We start from the raw sequence: 18,592 nt of genomic DNA, 5'->3' as shown, positions 1-18,592 counted from the left end.
GGAGGCGGAGCTTGCAGTGAGCTGAGATCCGGCCACTGCACTCCAGCCTGGGTGACAGAGCGAGACTCCGTCTCAAAAATAAAATAAAATAAAATATCAGGGTCAGGCACGGTGGCTCACGCCTGTGATCCCAGCACTTTGGGATGCCTAGGTGGGTGGATCACGAGGTCAGGAGTTTAAGAGCAGCCTGGCCAATATCGTGAAACCCCATCTCTACTAAAAACACAGAAATTAGTGAGTCATGGTGGTGTGCGCCTGTGGTCCCAGCTACTCGGGAGGCTGAGGCAGAAGAATCTCTTGAACCCGGGAGGCCAAGGTCGCAGTGAGCCGAGATCGTGCCACTGCACTCCAGCCTGGGCGACAGAGCAAGGCTCCGTCCCAATGCCTCTCCCACAAAAAAAGAATAAGATATCGAATCATCTTAGTTATTCTTATAAGCAAAAGAGACAATAATGCAGTTTAACTTAGCAGATTTTTATTTTTGAAAAAACAGTTATGAATTCTAATAAGGGACATCATGAGGAATGGCTCAAGATTCTTCCATTTATATTCTCAGGGGACATCTTTCCTAAAGTAATCGAACCATTAAAAGATTAGGGAAAATAGTCATGTAACAGAGTAGTTAGAACCACAGTGATGCGTGCTATAAGAGAGGTAACGCATGCTTCAGGGACCATGGGAGTGTAGTGGACATGAAACAAGGTGAGGCTATAATGTATTCCTCAAAGGCTCTCCCCTGACCCCACCCCAGTTATTTTTCCCCTTCCTGGTTCTCTCCCACTTTTAGATTTTCTTAACAAGCGTGAGACTTTAAAAAAAAAATGTGGACAGAGGCAAACTGGATCCAGAGTGTTATTTAAGAGCCTCTTACTTGAAATATTTTCTTAATGAAATCAAGAAAAAGTTTTTAGAAACAAAAATAGAAAATTTAAAAAAACAAAAATGTCAGACAAAGATTGAAATCTTTTCCATGAAAAACCTCCGAAGGACTGCCTGAACCTATTTATTCCCTATTTATTCTCATCAACTTATGGGACAGTTATGCTCAATACATATTTTTAAATAAATGGCACGATGGATACAAATATGGGTAAGATTTAATATCGGGGGAAAACAAATCTAAGCCTAACAAATAAATATTTTTAGACAGAAAACAAACTTAATGTTCCATGGAGGCCTTTGCAAATTCAACACAAATACAAAGTTTATACACGAATACTTAAGGCCTCCTATTTTATTGCCTTCATTGTGTATCTCAGGAAAATTCTCTAGAAACTATTGGATAAATAACCATAAGTTGAAAAGGAATGGGTTTAGTTCAATTCAGCTCCTTTTGAGTTTCAAGAGTATTTACAGGTTGGCTAAAATAGACTTGAGGAAGAAAAGCGTTACTCAAAGTCATCAAAGGAACATTACAGAAAGTCACAGCTTCGGGGATTATGGGTGATGACAAATTTCTATGGAAAAAGAAAAAAAGAAATTTTAGATAGGATGAACATGCGAGTGGTGGTAGTGTGTTTCTAGAAAATGAAGTGTGAGTTTACTAAAATATTTTCATAACAAATGACTTTTTCTCTTCTACTTAAATGCTCATACCAGTAATAATAGCACTAATATTTGTTATCTTATGAAGAGGTGAATTATTTATTTAACTCTGATTATGTTACTGTGACATGTCTTGATACAATTAATGCTTCAAATTAAAAAAAAAAAAACTCCTAGAATATGAGATAGTTACTTAAAATTCCCATTTAGCAATTTCTGAAGACAAAAAAATATAAAAATAAAAGAAAACAAAGCAAAATAATTTTTTTTCTCTTCACATAGTCACAAATCATATACATCTTATCCTTCTTGCTGTTCTTCCCAGATATACGTGATATGGATGATTATTGTCTAATGCAGGAATGCCTGCTTATTTAGAGAAACTCCATTTGTTACAAAGCAAAAATGAATTGGCCCACTTGTTTCCATTTAAAAGGCTAAAAATAAAACCTACTGTCAGAAAATACACACACACACGCACACACACACACACACACATGAAAGAGCCACAGAGTAAATATGCCTCTTGCGGATGGTTCATTGCCTTCCCATTTGTTCCCCCAGGATGTGTCTGGGCTCACAGTGAATGACAGAGGCCACTTTTATGTGCATATGTTTCTCTGTGATGATCTGACTTTCCCTATGAGTGATGATGTTACACGTCTTGCCCAGTGATGATGATCACTCTCCCCAAGCACATGATCCATACAAAAAAATCTGAAAATTTGTTTTGGCTCGTGTTTATAAAAACATACAGTGGATTGACAGTCCACTTCCCTTGTCCACAAACAAGCTCTTGGATTTCTTGTATGCCAGTAAAAAACTGTCCCTTCTAGTTATTGTTGGCATATGGTTCATCTTCACAGTTACCACACTACAACATCCCCTATCTCTTATCTTTGAGGAGCCCTTGTTGGGAGAAAACTCTCCCAGCAAAAGAAAGAATATGGGCTAGGTTGTTCTTCAGCTGTGGAAAGGCAATATGTCTCAACAAAGAAGGTTTCTCCTCCCAGTTCCATGACACACGGCCAAGAATATGCTGTAATTGGGAAGTGGTTCTCATGTGGGCTTAGATAGGAATGGGATCAGCCCTATACATGATCAAATAGCTTTCTCATGTTTTGGTTGATAGGCAACTGAGGTGGGAAAATAAAGCTTGGTGGTAAAAGAACTCACTAACTGGGAATTTTAGCTGAAGGAACCTTTGAAAGAACTTCGTCTAGCTTAGCCCTACAAGTTGCAAGGGAAGAAACTACACTGTGAGATGGTTTTTCTAAGTTCTCTCTGGTAAGTTAATGGTATAACTGACATTAGAATTAATGACCAAGTCAGTGTAACACATTGGCAATAGAGGATAAGCAAAATTTTGAGACCGAAACAACTCAAAATTTAATGAAGACCATTCCTCATGTGTTATACATTCTAAGTCATGTCATTGCAGTATACATGAATAGTGCCCCTGGAGTTGAACAACACTATAGGCATATAGGGGCCAATGTTCCTGAACACTGAAATCGAGGTGAGGTTCTTGAAAGGGATCCTTAAAGAGAGCTGTCCCCACCACCTCTGGGATGGGGAAGACTTCCTTTCAGCAGCGTCGCTTATTTGAGAAATGACCATGTTATTTCATGTTCCAACTAGGGCATTTTTACAGTTAAAGGAGGTACTATTAACAATTTGGGATAACAGGAATTATCAGGGCTGTCTCAGGCAAACCGGATGCATGCTTACCATACTTGTTAAAAGTTTGTTAGCTCTTACGGCAGTCTCTCCATCATCTGCAGATCATTTTCTATTGTTTACAAAAGCTTTACATCTGTTTTTATTCTTTTGTTCTTCAATAAACCAAGTCTATTTTTGAGGTTCTTTCTGCAGAGCCACAGAGTTGACTTCATGCTTTACAAATTTAAGATTTGCTTTTTATATTTTCAGGGCTGAAGGAGATCTGTTCTCTCCAGGACTCTGTACGGAGCATAGCCCAGTAACTGAGACATATGTGGTTCTTCTAACGCCCTCTGCTTTGTTCACTGTTGAGAATCTAAAAAGGAAAAGAAAAAAGAAAACCCTGCCCTTTTGAACTATTTAGTAACTTTGCTTGGCCAGATCAGGAATATTTTCTTGGGTGGTATAGAGGCAGAAAAGAAGCGCAGCTCTGCTTGCTTCAAAGTGAGTAAAGCAGCAAAGCTCTTCCAAACCTTGGCTGGCTAACCAAGGTGATTGAGTATGGATGCGGCAGACTACATGCCAATGAAATTGACTGGGCAAAAGTTGCTCTGGGAAAAGTGTTCCAGGATAGGGTGTATGGGGAATTATATGTGAACTTGAATGAGGACAACCTTACAGATTTATTTTCAGATCTGGAAAAGACTTTAGAAGACATTTGTCTAACCCTTATATTTTATACATGAGGAAACTGAAGCCTAGAAAGGTGAAGAGATTTGCCTACTGTAACAGGGCCTAAACCCAAGTTTCCTGATTTCTTTTTCAGGGCCTCTGAAGCACTCCTATCATGTTGGACAACTCCTGGGGCACGATTCACACAGATGGCAATGACATGATTTAGAATGTATAACATATGGAAAGTGGTCTTCATTAAATTTTGAGTTGTTTCAATCTTAGAATTTTGATTACCCTCCATTTATCAATTTATGATACTGACTTGTTCATTAGTTCTAATTTTGGTTCTATTGCTAACAACCAGGGAGAATTTGGGAAAATGATTTCACGGTGTGGTTTCTTCTCTTGCAAATTGTGGGGCTGAGCTAGATGAAGTTCTTTCAAAGATTCCTTCAGCTAAAATTCCCATTTAATCAGTTCTTCTGAATTCACTGTACTAACACTTAAAGTTATTTGAATTAAAACTGCAGTATAAATCTGGCTGGGTGCTGTGGCTCACACCTGTAATCCCAGCACTTTGGGAGGCCGAGGTGGGTGGATAACCTGAGGTCAGGAATTCAAGACCAGCCTGACCAACATGGTGAAATCCCATCTCTACTGAAAATACAAAAATTAGCCAGGTGTGGTGGCGTGCACCTGTAGTCTCAGTGACTAGGGAGGCTAAAGCAGGAGAATCGCTTGAACCCGGGAGGCAGAGGTTGCAGTGAGCCAAGATTGCACCACTGCATTCCAGCTTGGGTGACAGAGTGAGACTCCATCTCAAAAAACAAAAACAAACAAATAAAAAAACCCCACAATAACAACAACGACAAAACAAAAAACAAAAAAACAAAAAAACAAACAAACAAACAAAAACAATATAAATCTCCAAACTGTAAGAAACTAGTAGAGGGGGAAGTTAACGTGTTCTGTTTTTTTTTTTTTCAATTCCCTACTCCACTCTCCTAGCAATTCTCCCTCCCTTCTCTTTACTCTCCATTATTTCTTTTTAATTACATTTCTCTTAACTCTCCATTTTATTTCTAAATTTGCTCACCATAACATTTATTTTCCTTCTTATACAAAAGTACATCAAATAAAAGCAATGTTAACATCAAAGTAACAAAAAACAAAGAATAAAGAAAAAACACAAAGAAAGAAAATATTTCTTTTAATCTAACCAGCCTAATTTGTCTTTCCATAGATAGTCAAATATTTATTTTAAGAGTCATTTATGCATCATCTGACCAGATACTCATCTCTAGGAGGTGACATATGGTCATCAAGACATAAGTTTGGCCCTTATAAATCTCAGAAACATAGGAACAAGAAGTTACTCATGACCATCAGGAATACACTTTCTCCCAGTAAATTGAAAATCAAGTGACAAAAGGCAGCAAAGTCTGAGATAGGCTTGAGACTTTGAATGATCTGCAGAGATTTCATCGCAGAACCAATCTGCAATGGAAGAGAGTGGACCCTAAACTTTATTCACTCCAGTAGTTGTTAGATTATCAAGGAAAAAAAGGAAACTAACATACTTCTGATTGCCTAAATACAGCATTGAGCCAAAAACAGTAACACAGCACACCACAGTGTAGATCTTTGAACACATGCCACAAAGAAATAGAGGGAAATAAACAAAAGATTTTAATGGTGGTGATTAAAAAAGAATAATGAATGTTTGTACTTTCTTGTTACTCTTTTCTTCCTTTTCCTATAAACACACATATGCTTTATTGAGAGTTTGCAACAATATTTCTCACCAGGAAACTATGATCCTACAGTAGTACTTTCACCAATGTGGGGTACTAAGTCTTGCATGAATGTTGAGAAATAACTCTCTTAACACAAAGAGAGCTTCTTTAATATTTTATCCGGCATAGTTAGCTTCTCAGCACTCAGGGCTTCTAAGAGTATACAAAGAAACTCCTGTTTAGTCCCAGTGTAGATCAAAAGATTTGGTTTTTGGAGAATGGCAGATTGTGTTAATTGTACTTATACAAAGTAATAATATCTCTTGCTTTGATTGGTTGATTGGTTTCAAATGCATAGATTTCTGATTATATATTTAAAGCATGATATTCTCCCTTTTTATTATGCTTAGGAAAGCTAAAATATACGGTAATTTAAAAATCCTTCTACTTTTAACTGGAAAAAAGTGGGTAGCATAAATTTGTCTGGGCAAAAAATTCTTTTCTCTAAATATACCCTAATCTCTGTATTTTCATCAACTCAATTAATCCTTTAAAATTATGTCATCATCTCATCCATCAAGCAAAAACATTGAAAAACTACTGGAAATTATTGCCAAATGGGAGCAGCACTAAATTCAATGATGGATATAGAATTCTAATTAATTTGTATACAATGTACAAAGCTAACTGAAGAACTGTGGTTGCAGGCAACAAAAGTAAAACTAGATGAGCTACACCGCATCAGAATCAAAAACTTCTAAAAAAAATAAACAGCTTCTGTGCATCAAAGTACACAATCAACAGAGTGAAAGGCAACCTAGAGAAAATGGAAAATATTTGCAAATCATATGTCTGATAAGGGCTTAATATCTAGAATATACAAAGAACTTGTACAACTCAACAATACAAAAATTCAAATAACCTGATTAAAATATGGCAAAGGACTTGAATAGACATTTCTCCAAAGAAGACAGAAAAATGGTCAACAAGCATATAAAAAGATGTTTGATATCACAAATAATTAGGGAAGTGGAAATCAAAACCACAATGAAATATCTTCTCACATCCATCAGGTTGGCTACTGTCAAAGAAACAGAAAATAATAAGTGTTGCTTAGGATGTGGAGAAGTTGGAACCCTTGTGAACTGTTGGTGGGAATGTCAAATGGCATAGCTGCTTTGGAAAACAGTATGGTGCTTCCTGAAAAAATTAAAAATAGATTTACCATATGACTCAGCAATTCCACATTTAGGTATATGTCGGAAAGAATTAAAATCAGGATCTTGAAGAGATATTTACATATGTATGTTTATAGCAGCATTATTCACAATAGCCAAAAGATGAAAGCAGCTCAGATGGTCATTGTGGATGAATGGAAAAACAAAATGCAGTATATTCATACAGTAGAATGGTATTCAGTCTTAGAAAGAAATTCGGACACATGCTGCAACATGGATGAACCTTCAGGATATCATGCTAAGTGGAATAAGTCAGTCACAAAAAGATAAATACTGCATGATTCCACTTATATGAAGTGTCAAGAGTAGTCAAAATCCTAGAAAAAAAGGTAGAATGGTGACCGCCACAGGCTGGGTGGAGAGGGGAATAGGAACTTGTTTAATGGGTACAGAGTTTCAGTTTTATAAAATCAAAATTGTTCAAGATTGGTTGCACAACAATGTAAATGTACTTACTACTACTGAACTATACACTTAAAAATGGTAAATTTTATATTGTACATATTTGATCACAATTTTAAAAATTGAGATGATGATAATAATTGTGGCTACAAATTATAGTTTTTAAATCAATGATCAGGGATGTCCTTTTTTGTTTTTTGAGTAAAAATTTACAAACAATACCCATTCTAAGAAATATGTACTGTCATATAAGCTATTGTAGAGTAAAATGTGAATAAATGTAATAATGACAAAATGCTAAATGGACTCCCTTAGTCAGTGGAATAATAAAGAAAGCAAACCTCATGAATGAAGTAGAAGGTGATTTCTTCAATAGAAATAGTAATGAACTACCTTCTGGAACAATATGTGATCTGAACAAATAGAGCATTAAACATAATATGGACTTCTCTTATTTTCTTTTAGATCTTTTATCATTAATATGAATATTCAAATATTTTGTAATAGATTATTTTTATTCAGTATACCTGACAGTAGGCATTTTAAATGATAGAAGATTCTTCTGATAGCTGGAATCTTTTTGGAAAACATCATTTATCTACTATAGTTATTTCTTCCTATTTAAGTGTCACGACAAATGCTAAAGATCTAAAAAGAATGTGGGGGGTTGTTTAACGGCAAGAGAGTGGCCCACTCTCAGTTATATGATTCAGAGTTGCCCTTGAATTTGAATAACTCCTGGGCCATCATTGCAGCTTCAGTGCTGGCCATGGTCTGAGACAACACAAGCACTGGTACATATGCCACAATTAAGGAAACCAAATGGAGTCTCCAGCTAACAGCCCTCTAGAAGGCTCTCACTGTAAATCCCAGAGTCTGCTCCATTTGGCCTGAACTTGGTTTATGCTCCAAGTCCTGAACTTAGAAAATATTTTTTCCCTCCATAGGCATCATGAGTATTTATTTAAACATATGGCTTTCTAAGGCAAATTAAATATGAGATAAATGTTTTAATTAATATGTCCTGATAGGCTAAACCAATGAGATGGAGTCTGACTGTTCTGCTAATTTGGGGAATCTAGGATGTGAACATTAATTATATATAGTGAACAGATCATGGCTCACTAAAACTGATTTGTGAAATCAGTCTTTAAAATGTTTTCTGTTAAAATGGGAGAAAGTTTTTGCAATCTACCCATCTGACAAAGGTCTAATATCCAGAATCTACAAGGAAATTAAACAAATTTACAAGAAAAAAAACAGACAATCCTATCAAAAAGTGGGTGAAGGATATGAATAGACACTTCTCAAAACAAGACATTTATGTGGCCAACAAACATATTGAAAAACAAGCTCATCATTATTGGTCATTAGATAAATGCAAATCAAAACCACAATGAGATACCATCTCATGCCAGTTAGAATGGCAATCATTAAAAAGTCTGGAAACAACAGATGCTGGTGAGGATGTGGAAAAATAGAAACACTTTTATACTGTTGGTGGGAGTGTAAATTAGTTCAACTATTGTGGAAGACAGTGTGACAATTCCTCAAGGATCTAGAACCAGAAATACCATTTGACCCAGCAATCCCATTGCTGGATATATATCCAAAGGATTATAAAATCATTCTACTATAAAGACACACACACATGTATGTTTATTGCAACACTAACACTATTCACAATAGCAAACACCTCGAACCAACCAAAATTCCCATCAATAGATAGACTATTGATAGTCAACTGATAGACTGGATAAAGAAAACGTGGCACATATACACCATGGAATACTATGCAGACATAAAAAGAATGAGTTTATGTTCTTTGCAGGTACATGGATGAAGCTGGAAGAAGCCATCGTCCTGAGCAAACTAACACAGGAACAGAAAACCAAAAACTGCATTTTCTCACGCATAAGTGGGAGTTGAAGAATGGGAACACATGGGCACAGGGAGGGGAACATCACACACTGGAAGCTGACGGGAGAGTGGGAGGCAAGGGGAGGGAGAGCATTAGGACAAATTACTAATGCATGTGGGGCTTAAAACCTGGATGACAGGTTGATACATGACACATGTATATCTATGCAACAAGCCTGCACGTTCTGCACATGTATCCCAGAAATTAAAGTAAATTTAAAAAAAATATTCTGTTTGTTTGTTTAAATCTGGGGTTAAAAAGATATGATTCTTCCAAAGTGTCCACATTTGACCCTGGTAGAGAGAGTTGCCCCTGCAGGATTAGTTAGTGCTGTTCTCAGGGCTGATGAGCAAGCAGACCTGCTGGGAACACCTAGCACAGTGGTGGCAGAGTCTCTGGTTCTCATGATAGATGTTTTAACATGGTTTTGGTCCAATTTTCATTTTTCTTCCCTCACTTTTACTTTGCTGTTGAAATTATTTCAGTTTTAGAGTCCCACTGAAAGTTCCAACTATGTGTCATGTGCTGTGTTTATTCATATTCTTGTTAAAAATGTTATTTGCATATTTGCATCTCAAACAAGGAAAAATACAATGGGGTTTTATTTTATTTAGTTAGAATTTCCTGAGTCCCCAAGGGAATTAGAATTAGGGTTGGCAGTTCAAACAATACATCCTGTATAAAAATTATAGCACAATGAAGGCATCTATAGAGACAGAGTCCACATGCCACAAAGGCTACAAATCTCTACCAGTAAGGTCAGCATGTCTGTGGTCAAAGCATCTTCAATGACTTTCCTGAAATATCTGGTTCTTTTCCTTTGAAGAAAATGCTTCGTGAGGTATCGATGTGCCAGTGTCTCAAGCAATGTGTGGGTCGCTGTGGTAAGTGATTCCATTCTGCCCTTACGGAACAAGCAATGCATTGTAACCTCTAACAGAAAACTCCAGCTGTCCCTTTACACACCAGTCTTTTTGGCAAATGTTCAGATTTTTTTCCCCCTTGAATAGTCATAATTCATACAGAAAGCCAGACACACAGATTTTTTTTTTTTTCAACTGACTTTGTCTCTTTGGCTATCTTATCCCTAATTGCTCCATGTAAACCTACCCCTCCGCTCTGGTAAATTAGATGGAGTCACTTCCACGAACCAGTACATACAAAATTAAAAAACTTACTGAGACATGTACAACATTTATTACCACTTTTGATTCAAGTAGAAAGGAAAATTGCGTAAATCGGTCATTAGGAGATGCAGGTGTGCTTGGAGAGGGAGAAGGCTTCTTATTCAGGAACCATAGATAATCCCTCTTATAAAACTTTCCCAGTTGTAATTTTTTTTTTTCATTCCTTGGGGAAATGCTGTAAGCAGGAAATCACATATGTGTATTAAAAGTGAGGTGATAAGCCAATTTTACCAGACGGTACTTTCGGGAAATGACTGTGAATTTTAAAATGGTGTGGCTCTTCAAAATTTTCTGATTTACTTGAATTTAATTTTAACCAATTCATATGATATACGATGAACTCATTTCGTGTGTACCTCTTTCTACATGCCTGTGGATAAGCTTTTACAAAAATAATGTCTTTTGAATTGGCAGGAAGTCTCTATTTCCTGTCCTGAAGTACGCTGTGAGCGAGGAGAACATCTGAGCAGGGGCCTTTCCCTTTATTTTTTCCCCTTTTTCTTTATCTCATGAACTGTGCTTTCTGAGTTCTTACTGAAGCACGGGAACCCATGTGAGAAGAGAGCCAAGTGAGGCTCATTCGTGAGCATTTTTTCTTTTACACTGCTGACCTGAGATGGGTCTGGTTTTGAGGAGTAAGTATATTTTGGATGACTCTTGTGCACTCGGCTCTCTGCCAAGTGTTAGAAACACAGTTCTCACCCTCAAGGAGCTTAATATCTCATAGGCAGAGCAGGTTATACACATCTCCTAGGTATACAGCCACACACAGTAGTAATTTTCAGGGGCCCGAATGAATGGTGCAGGTGGAACAATCTACATGTGCCTGGGCAGGAGCTGGCGGCAAATGCTGGGGCGAGGGCTCAGTGGAGAAGATGGGAGAAATGAGTTGGCTTCCACGGTGGACAGGGCTTGGAGTGTCAAAGGATGAATATGGAGGAAAAATCATGAGCCAAGGAGAAATCATTCTTGTGCTTTTGGATTTGTCCCTTGCAGGGCTTGGATACCAGGCAGAAGAGTGTGTGTACTTTATGACATGGGCAAGAGAGAACCTGCTGAAGAATCAAAAGCAGGTTATTGCCACAAATACGGACCTTGTCTCATACTGTCTAGACTGGATCTCTCTAGCTCCAGGATTCTTAAGCCTTTGCAGAAGTCTGTTTTGGATTCTGTGCTGTGTCTCCCAGATCCTCAAAGGACAAATTCCTCCAGCTGCTGGGAATGATGCCAACAGATAGGCTTCCATTGTCAGCCCTCTCTGGGTCTTGCCTCAGTTGAAGAGACCCGCCCCTTCCCAGGCCAATCCACATCTAAAAACTGGTCAGTGGGGTGGGAACAGGTGTAAAGCCCTTTTTCCCATTTGGGAAGTCTCTGAAGGGCTATGCTCGGTTCAGGGTCACCCATGGGGTCTGCAGAGGTCTTGTTATAATTGCTCTGCAGCCTGATTTCCCTCTCTGCCCAATCCTGCTCCCTTCCTTCCTTCCTTCCCCTTCTGCAGTGATTGACCATGAGAGTTTTGCCTGATAAACCTCCTGCCTATTAATCCGCATCCCAGAATCTGCTTCCTAGACAATCCAACCTGAAACAATATGATCTTCCCTGACCCCCACAAGTCATGAATAAAACTTCTTTTTGATGGTTTTGGTGGTTTTTCACCATATTGCTGAGTCTTGTGGCAAATTGACACAAATATGATCCTCCCCAAAAGAATGAACAGTTGTTCACTAAACACAGTGTTTGAGGCACAGTACTAGACAGCATGGAGCGATCTGGTGCAGACCTTGAAGCCTAGAAATAACGCCACAGATAGCATACACAGGTGGAAATGAGCTGCACACACAGGGAGACTCGAGTAAGGCAAGACTAATGTGTGGTGGAATGAATAGGGAAAAGTTCACGGAAGACCTTGTAGGAGGGGAGGATTCGGGAGAGTCCAAGAGGAGGGACATATGCAGAAAATTCCAGTGAGAGACAGAAAATAAACTGAATTTGGAAACTTGTATTTTAGGGAAATGTTTGAAATCAATAACTCTGTCAGGACCAGAGCGATTATCTTGGAAAAAAAGAGCTACGGCTGGAGGAGGTGGAGCTGCATTGTGCAGGAACACGGGAGGTTTTGAGTAGTCAGTGTCCTCTAAAGTGACATCTGGCTCCAAAGCCCCCCAGCAGTGTGATATCTCAGCTAGAGACTAGTTTCCAATGGGTAGGTGCTTTTAAAAGCATACTCAGGGACTAGAAAGGTTACCGGGACACTGAAGCATCCAGAAAATGTCAGTGACTTGGAAACAAAAGGTGGTGAGCATCCCCAAAATCTCACCTAATAATAAGAAAATGATTCTTAAAAGCGCTTCTTTCAGTTTTATCCTCTCCAGATTCTGAGGCAGGAGGAAACTGCTGCATAAAGAGTTTTCTAATTTGCATAATTATGAACCTTCAGCTATTAAGTAGACAAGCTGCAATTTAAACCCAGGTTGCCTGACTCTACAACAGACCTACTTAACGAGTCCACAATATTATCCTTTGTTGGAGTTGTTACGATAATTCTGGTGAAAAGGGAGGGGGGAATTAAAAAATAGTTTTTGTTTTTTATTTTCGCCCCAAGTGATTTATTTTTTCTTCTCCTCTGAATATATGTGTTCTAATTTTTAGATTCTGTATGCTCATAGATGTGTTTCTTATTCATAACTTTAGTTTGACATAACGCCTTATAGCTCTGAGTCTATGTTAAAGCCCTGACTGCCTCATGGCCCATTCCTCCATGGAGTTTATTAACTTCAGTTTCCACTGGATAGTTCCTAGATTAAATTCTCAAGAGGAAATACATTTGGTCTAGCTTATCTTTTAGGAACAATGTCACAAGTCACTGCTAATTAGATGTCCTTGGGTCCCCGTGTTCATCTCAATCCAATCAGCTATCATTACCAAGGGCGGGGCGGAGAGAGAAAATGTGGCTACCCAGGCATAAGAGGCTGTGGGTGTGGAAATTTTTTTATGAGCTAGGCAGGCACTGCTGTCAGGCTGAATGCAAGGGGATAAAGCCATAAGGAAATACTCTTCAATCCTAGGTGACAAGACCTTTCTCCTTAAATTCGTCAGAATAGTTTGGTGGGAAGGAGCATGAAGTCTTGCTAAGGCTCCCAACCACCTTCCCCTCTCTTACCCCCTGCCATCAGCCCCTTGAAAGAAGTAACCTTGTAGTCTCCATAGAATCTAGCTAGTGCTTTGATAATTATTTGTTTAAATCCAAAGGCAGAAAAATTAAGTAGAAAAAAATGTTTTAACCTTTTTTCTTGGTGACTTTTTGATCTTGTCAGAGATGAGCAAGGATCTCCACAGGATTAGACAAATTCTGGACTCGAGGTATTAGTATTGAGTTAAAGCTCAACTGATACACAGTCAACTTTCTTCAAAAATAGGGGTTTCTGACTCTTTACAACTTTAAGACCCTGCATAATTTACATTCATCATAAATGTCTTATTTTTGTCACCACTGGCCCATTTTCAAATTGCTTTTTACTTAACCTAATAATCCAAACTTTGATGTCAAGCATGATTCATAAACCATGACTGAAAACATCTGAAGCAGCAGAATCCAATCTAAAGTAAGGAAAGAGACTACTGATGCTAATAGAAATCACTTTCAGAACGCAGGTGGTGTTGTATTGAACCTGTTTAAATATTAAATAGAGGGTTAACCATACATCCATAAGAAGAGGTCAATGAAAGCATGTTTTATGAAAATCATAGTTCTGATTTATAGTTAAACCACTGGTTTTCAGCCAGTGTTCTGGTGACGATTTTGCTTCTGGGGGACACCTAGCCATGTCTAGAGACATTTTTGCTTGCCACAGTGGAGGGTGAGGATGGGAAGGTGCTGCTAGCATCTAGTAGGTATAGATAGGGATTCTGCTAAACACCCTGCAATGCGCAGGATGACACCCACAACAAATAATTATCCAGCCCCAAATGTCAGCAGTGCCAGAAACCCTGTGTAAACCACAGTAGGAGTTTGATGGTGCACCATAAACTGACTCACTGAGAATCACCAGCAATTTGGGTGACATCAGGCCTAATGGGTTGGTATTTTTATAGCACGTAGCTGTTTTTCTTCATCAAGCTTCCACATGTGCTTCGACTCCTGTATTAGCCTGTTCTCACACTGCTATAAAGAACTACCTGAGACTGGGTGATTCATGAAGAAAAGAGGTTTAGTTGACTCACAGTTCCATAGGCTTAACAGGAAGCATGACTTGGAGGCCTCAGGAAACTTACAATCATGGTGAAAGGTGAAGGGGAAGCAAGAATGTCTTACCATGGCAGAGCAGGAGAGGGTGTGGGGGAAAAGTGCCACAGTTGCAAACCATCAGATCTCATAAGAACTCTATAATGAGAACAACAAGGGGGATGCTGCCTCCATGATCCAATCACTTCCCACCAGGCCCCTCCTTCAATATGTCAGGGTTACAATTCGATATGCAATCCGGGTGGGGACACAGAGCTAAACCATAGCAAGCCCTCACTCTTGATTTTCTATTTGATGTTGTCACTTGTGGGTATATGTCTATGGCCTCACATTGAGGGATTAATTATTTACTCCCGTTTCCTCTGTACAACTTGTTTCATTATTTATTGGATATGTTTGTTTAGCACATCTTTAGGGCTAGGTTGCTGCCTCCGTTTCAGCTCTAGGCACCACTTTAAGCCCAGGTTGATCTCACCTGTAGCAAATGTTCAGAGTGCTGTCTATCCTGAATGGGGAGGTCGCAAAGGGATTATCCTGGCAGTCTAGGAAGGCTGACTGGAGGTTTGTATCCAGGGACCTGTGGAACATACCTCGTACAGCATGGTGCTGCTCAACAGCCACTGTAATTTGGTGTTTCCTTTGGCCTATTTATAGAGCAGAGTTTCCAGGGCTGGGGATGGTAGTTCTGCCTCCCCTGTTTGTCTCTGCCTGTCCTCAGGGACATGTCTTCCTTCAGGCACTCGCAATACTTCCATGAGTTAAAGCAGGGACAGGTCTTCTGCCCGGGAACTCAAGATGGGGGGGAAGCTGGCTGTCCACCTCAAACTCACCTTTCCAGTGTAGAAACTGTGAGTTGGGGCGAGATTTCCCAGCAGCTTAGTGCCAGGCAGAATGGGAGAGGGACATCTCATACTTGGAATCTGATTCTCTTACCATCTGTTCAGTTTTTTTAACTTCTCTGTGGCCCTAGGAACTGTCTCATCCTCGTATATGAGTTCTGTCACATTACTGGTGAAAATCTCAGCTCTCTCTCTCTCTCTCTCTCTCTCTCTCTCTCTCTCTCTATATATATATATATATATATTCTGCTGCCATTTTGGAACTGGAATCTCATTCTTGAAAGGTCATCCGCTAATGAATAAAAAAATCATTTAAAAAATGTTGAATACCATGTGCATTTTGTGTTTGCTTTAGATAAACTGTATATCTACTGGTATTGTGGAGATCACTAGCAACCCATAAGATCTCATTCTCCCCTTCTTGCATATGGATAGAGTTAGTTGTTACTGGGCACATGGCTGTGCAGTCAGATTTTATATTTCTTAAGCTCCTTTTCATGTGACTTTTTTCAGTGGCTGCTCATCAGCTCTATTATATTGATACTATATGTAAATATAGACTCAGTTTCCAGTATTTAAGGATGGCCAGAAATACAGAATTTTTATGTGAACACTCCCAAATTTTTTTGGGAGGAGCGGGGGACCGTCTCGCTCTGTAGCCTGACTGGAGGGCAGTGGTACAATCTCGGCTCACTGCAACCTCCAACTCCCAGGTTCAAAGAATTCTCCTGCCTCAGCCTCCTGAGTACTCAAATTTAAAATGTTGGCAAGACATGCAAAATACTTACTGAATTTTTTGGACTGGTAATCAACAAGTTAATCACCACACTGATTCAGTTCCAGGATATCTGATCATTTTAGTGGACTGGAGGCAGAGGTCAATAGTGATGGAAATGGTCAAATTTGGTGATGATTATAGACGGGGAGAAAAAAGTAAGAAATGCTTTTGGGGAACAGCGCGGGAAGAGATTAGATTGAACATGATTTTCTAAAAACTTTAAAAATTTGTTTTCAAGATTGCATTTTAGAGTAAAATAGAGCCATAACACTTCCTGAAATCTTTGTAGAAAACAAAGAAAGTCTTTAAAAATAATAACAGTTGTATCACAAAATATCCAATTTATGCCCCTGTCAACAATATGTAAGCATGCCTGTCTTCCTATAGAGTATTCAAAATTGTTTACTAGGAATATTTTAAACCTTTGCCTATGTAACAATCAACAATAGTGTCCTGGCGTAGTTTGAATTTCCATGTCACTTTGAGAGGAGTTAAGCATATTTTTATATTTTGTCAACTGTTTATCATCTCCTGTTCAATGTTTTAATATTTGGTTCCATTTAGAATCCAAATTCTGAATTGGAATTTGAGTTATCAAGGGGACCCTGTTCACTGTGAGTTTGGCAGGGGTACACTGACACATTTTGGACTGTTGATTTTTAGCATGATCAAAGCCTCAAGCTAGTTTGGTGGTATGCAGAAAACCCAGAAACCTCTAGTTCACGCATAATAATAATTTGGCCCAGAGACTACGTCCCTTAAGGTCACCGTGTGAAGGATAACTGCATAAATCCTACCCATTGAGAAACTAACAATGTGATTTTAGGTATCTAAAGAGGCCTACAGATAGGGTACTGAAAATACTTTTACTTTTTGTCAAATTTCAAGTTTCTTTCTAAACAACTTTCTATGTCTTCAAGATTTTCATACTGTATCTCATACTTTATCTTACCTATTAGGTATGTACAGACACAAGAAAAACTTCCACAAAAAGCAATGATGGGTCAGGTGCAGTGGCTCATGCCTGTAATTCCAGCACTTTGGAGGATGAGGCAGAAGGATCACTTGAGCCCAGGGGTTTGAGACCAGCTGGGGCAGGATGTGGAGACCCTGTCTCTTAAAAAAAAAAAAAAAAAAAAAAAGCAATGATAGCTCATGTTAACTGCTAAAAGTCAGCTTCTGTGAAACATTTTGTGGTTAAAAGAATTTTAAAATTATAAATGATAAACTAGGGTTTAGATGAAAATTATAGATAAATATCCCTCAATAATAAAGTTTGGGAAAGTAAGGATTATATATGCAACATGCTCTGCATTAAAAAGATAATGATGGTGGTCCTCAAATTCCCCCTCTCTACTCTCTGCTAACTTGAGAAAGCAAAGTATATAATTTGAAAAGTTTCCTAGATTACATTGTTCATCCTCTCCTCTCTTCACTGACTTCCCTCATCAACCCTAGCCTTAAATTACAGAACCAAACTCTTGTTCTTAATTATGAAAACAGGAAACTATTTACTCCTGATTCTCCCTCCTCTACCTATCCACAAATATTAATAAATAAAAATGAGAGAGAGAAGTGTCAGAGGAGCTAGACATTAAGAATATTTACAGGATCTACAGTTACCAGGAAAAAGTTTACTTGACAAAAACACAAAACCCTAAGGCAGAAATACAGGACCACACAAGAAAAGACCTAGGATATTTGTACTAATCAACCCCAAGTCTGTAATCCTACCTTGGAGACCACAGGTATTGTGTGCTTAGAAGGGGAGCCCTCACTTTACCCTAGAGGTGCTTTCCTATACAGTGTTGGAAGATTACTTAAGTCACTGCCTTTGAAACAGGATAGAACCTGATTTCCAGTCCCTAATGTTAGGGAAATGGTGAGTTCAGTTTTGGAGAGTATTGTAGTCTGACACGTTGGTGGCTCCCAGGGAATTGCGCTCCCAGTATTCATGCTCTTTTTTTGTCCCTGAAGGGGGCAACATATTCAAGCCAGGTCCCCAGGAGGAAGGAACCTGCAGCATCATGGTATGTATATAGAGTAAAAATAATTCCCCCAGACTTCCCCAGTGGGGCCTATGACAATACTGTAACTCATGTAACTGTATTCCAGGGAAGGGAGAATACTGGAATATTTTGAGGAATTCAGGACACAACGTCCAAGTTAACATTGACACCTGAGGGCCTGAAGCATCAAGATGGTGAGTTTTTACAGTAAGCCTCTTTATGCTGGAAAGGTCAATGGATACCTGTTGACTACGGACTAGCCCTGTGACCTGCTTTAACCGGTGAAACGTGGCAGAAACAACACCGTACCAGCTTTGTACCTACATCTTAAGAAGACTTTGCAGCTACTGCATGCTA

This window comes from Colobus angolensis, unplaced genomic scaffold, assembly GCF_000951035.1.
Source record: "Colobus angolensis palliatus isolate OR3802 unplaced genomic scaffold, Cang.pa_1.0 Scaffold23, whole genome shotgun sequence".
NCBI lineage: Eukaryota > Metazoa > Chordata > Mammalia > Primates > Cercopithecidae > Colobus > Colobus angolensis.
Note: the sequence above shows the minus strand (reverse complement) of the source record.